This window comes from Xenopus laevis, chromosome 5S (genome assembly GCF_017654675.1).
Source record: "Xenopus laevis strain J_2021 chromosome 5S, Xenopus_laevis_v10.1, whole genome shotgun sequence".
Classification (NCBI taxonomy): Eukaryota; Metazoa; Chordata; class Amphibia; order Anura; family Pipidae; genus Xenopus; species Xenopus laevis.
This window is the reverse complement of record NC_054380.1, coordinates 108,824,950-108,829,052: the sequence shown is the minus strand read 5'-3', so window position 1 is coordinate 108,829,052 and position 4,103 is coordinate 108,824,950. Positions and strand designations below refer to the sequence as shown.

Below are 4,103 nucleotides of genomic sequence, written 5' to 3'. Positions count from 1 at the left end.
CTTTGTTCTGTTTGCCCCAGAGGCATGTGTAAATAAGATTTTCTTTCTGCACAGACCTAGCTGACCTGATAAGATCTCAGGATAATGTGTGAAAACTGGTGCCTCAAATTGCCATACATACCCAGACAGTCAGACAGCATGGAGATCCAGTCCCACCAAACCTGGGCATATGTGGCTGCATTAAAATTGCACCCAAGATTAGAAAATGATTTATAATAGTTTTTGTGTAATTTTGCTTATGCCAGTGCATAATAAGTTTTAGATAGTTCTATTGCCTTGTCCTTACCTGCTTTAATGGGAGAATTTGCAAGTGAGAAAGGCTTCAGTAGCCCTGTTGCTCATTGCCAATTCAGCGTTAATAACAATTGTGGAAACCCTTTAAAACCCCTCAGTGATGGCTAATGTGGTTTCCGTTCAAACATTAGTATGTCCCCCATAGTGCAGTTTATTCAGCCCCTTATTATTAAAGGTATCAGCTGGTGCTCCATACAGAGACATATTTCCTCTCCTTTTTTTGCAACACCATGAAAAACTCTTCTGTCTATTGTGCGTTCTCTCTGTTCCCCCCACCCCATGTAGGTACAGACAGAAGCCATTGTCTAAATATTCCTCCTAGAACAAAGCATCGGAACAAATTCACTTCCGGAAAAAGGTAAAGAAATAGCCCTACTTGCATTTATCCTGGCAGTTTGTACTTATGGTTGTATCCCTTATTACCTTTGTTTCTGAATAGTTGATTGTGCTTGCTCCCCTTTTTACTCTCCAGTTCATATAAATGAACAGAAATCTCACACCTGCACTTTCAATTGCTGTATACTAATTTTCCTACATGGAATGACAAGCTTATTCCCTATCACCATTGGTGACATGATTTCATAATGATAATTATAGCTATAATTAATAATTAATTGGAACAAACAAGAATAATCATGGCCAAGGCAACTGAAGAATTTCAGGCAAAAATGCATTTCAGTCTCATGTTGATGGCTCCTATTCAAATGGAACAAGCCCAAGCTATATACTGTATGGCAAATACTATCTGCTGGGTTCATTTGTCACATCATTTGTGAGTATTTATAGGCATTCATAGAAAGCAGGTTGGGCTGGATTGTAGTCAATAAATAAAATAATTTAGAACAATGAAAGCACATGGTGCATTTTAACCTCTTTAATCAGGCTCATAAAAACTAATAAAAAAAACTAAGATAGAAAATTAAATTATGTTAAATTGTTACCATTGAGATGTACAGTGAAAAATAATTGGGTAACATTTTAGGTTACTTAAAATAATCATCCTGCAGCAGATAGGAAACATTACAATAGTAGAAGATGAATAAATATATAGTATATATATCTAGTATCATTTGAGACTAATTGGTAAGTGTTAAAAGACACCAGAGGTAGGACTGACCTGTAGCACTTGCACTCTAACAGGGTTTGTAATTTATAGACATAAATACACTATATGGCCAAAAGTACACCTACCTGTCCAATTTCTTACTCCCACACCAAGGGGATTAATAATGATTTGATCCTTCCCTGCTGCTATAATAGCCTTTTACTTGTCTGGGAAGCTTTCCACCACATTTTGGAACATACTGTTGAACCCCCATTATATGTTTTTTAGGGAACCAGAAAAAAATGTTGTAAATTCTGGTAAAATGTAAGATCAAGGAGATAAATTATAGATGGATGGGCCACAAAAAATGGTGTAAAATGAGGAAAAACTTCAGGGTATGTAAGATAAGGGGTTCACTGTAGTTGGTGGTATTTACTTTCTGCAACAAGAAGATTAGATAGATTGGGCAATTGGTGATCAAGCATGGCTTGCAGCCAGTATTCCATTTTAATCCACATAACTGGGTTTAGATCAGGGCTCTGTGATTAAGGATCAAGCTCTTCCATTCATCTCTTTCTGCATGGGACATATGGTGTCATACCTCCGAACTGTCCCGTTTTCTGCACGAAAGTCCTGATTCTGAGAGCTCAGCCAGCAATCCCAAGTTTCTTATTAAAATGTCCAGAGTTTTTCTTTGATCTCCTGCACTAACACCAGAAAAAGATACAACGTTTCTGAAACTTGATTAAATAAGAGGCTTTTTGGCCGAGAGCCCAGAATATTTAGAGCCTGCACTTGGATACATTCGTAACAATTTAAGATAAGCAAAGATACAATTGTAACTATTTAAGATAATCAAGTCTTTTGGGGGAACTGAGACTCACAGCTTAAAAGGCAATGTCAACATCATAAGCAAAACTGTTATAACACAAAACATGGCCCTAAAACTCCCAGAAATGTGTTCAAACTTTCATAACCTGCGGAAGTTTGTTAAATGGGAATGGTTTTTACAGAGTGTGGCCATACAGTGGGCTGGTCAGAAAATGTTGCCGCCCTGCAGATCATTTTGTACCTCTTTCCATTTTTTCAAATGTTGGGAGGTCTGTGGTGCTGAAACAAGTAGAAGCCTTCCATAAATTGCTACTACAAAATAGGAAGCACTGGATTGTTAAGAATGTAATTGTGCACTATAGCCATATAGTTTGCTTTTAATGAAACCAGGGGCCTAGTCCAGCAGTTCAACATTCCTCCCCCACCCACTTTACAGCTGGCTTTATGTATTAAGCAGGTAGTGATTTCCTGGCTAAACACAGCCTTTTTCAGCAGACTGCCAGATAGTGAAATGCCATTTATTGCATTACTACTAGTGCTAACGTTTATAGCACTCCAGTCAGCTATTGGTGTTATTATGTTAGATTTGTTTGCCTTTGGTCACCCAAAAAACAAAAAAATCCAATCGGTTGCTATGGGCAACATCACCAGTGATGTTTGTCTCCAATATTGATAAATATGCCCCTAAGTTTCCGGTACAGTAATATATGGCAAGCAATCAGTATGTGGTCACCTGTTAAAAAGCAAACATCTTTTTGTTTACTAGGGGTTTACTAACAGAGTTACTAATTAGTTCAGAACATAGAATAGCAATCAATCACATCTTTTCCTACACTTTGTAACTTTTAGTACTAGATAAAAAAATAATTACTGATTGGTTGTTAGCAACTAGAAAGTCAGCCTTCAGGTCCTAAAAACTAGATCCAGTTTATGGACACGGTATAATGTACTTATAGGAGAAAGACAAAGTAGAAGAAGAGGATCACTCCAAGATGCTCACCTAGAAGAACCCCAGGTCAGTGCAGTTTTCTTACCCGGGGGAATGGGTAAGTGAATACAATCATTGGGGGGTAGGGCTGCCATCAGAAAATCAGGGTCCATGTGCAAGTTACTTATTATGTTATTTTGTGGGGCCCCCCATGAACACAAGCCTGCAGTACCAAAATATTTGGTCATGCCTCTTGTGTGCAACAGGACGAAACGTTAAACTTGTTTGAATATATTTTTTACCATAGTTTCTATGATACAAACTCCCTAATCGTTTTACTGAAAAGATGGGGTTAACTATAGAGGACCAATCGTTGCAGCGGAGCACTCCGGAGTCCTTTTGAAAGAATCGCTTATTTAGTTGTAAGTAAAACGGTACTTTATTAAAACATCTTGATACACAGCGTCTGAGGTCTGACGAATTTAGTTTTACTGCACTTCCTCAGAGACCTCAACCATCATTGGTATACACATTATTTGAACCCAAGGTTACCCGCTCATATAGTTAACATATTAACCCCTTCCAATCTACTCACGTAAAAACAGTAATCTATGGCTGTAGTAATTAAAAGAAAATCCATTCTCTATTTTGAAACCTTATCTATTATGGAGCCAATTTTAAATTCATGAATCCTGTTGGTGGAAAGACATCTGGGGGCACATTTACTTAGGGTCGAATATCGAGGGTTAATTAACCCTCGATATTCGACCGTCGAAGTAAAATCCTTCGACTTCGAATATCGAAGTCAAAGGATTTACCGCATTTCCTACAATCGAATGATCGAAGGAAAAATCGTTCGATCGAACCATCAAATCCTTCGAATCTAACGATTCAAAGGATTTTAATCCATCGATCGAACGATTTTCCTTCGATCAGAAAATTGATAGGAAGCCTTTTGGGACCTTGCCCATAGGCTAACTTTGCACCTCGGTAGGTTTTAGGTGG

At 37.9% G+C, this 4,103-nt stretch overlaps 1 long non-coding RNA gene across 1 annotated transcript; it reads left to right on the top strand.

Moving 5' to 3' along the window:
• The first annotated feature begins 577 nt into the window (after positions 1-577).
• On the top strand, positions 578-3,520 carry LOC121394083. Its single transcript, XR_005961498.1, has 3 exons — positions 578-652; positions 3,127-3,185; positions 3,406-3,520. It is a non-coding gene; the product is annotated as an uncharacterized LOC121394083 (long non-coding RNA).
• Positions 3,521-4,103: the final 583 nt, after the last annotated feature.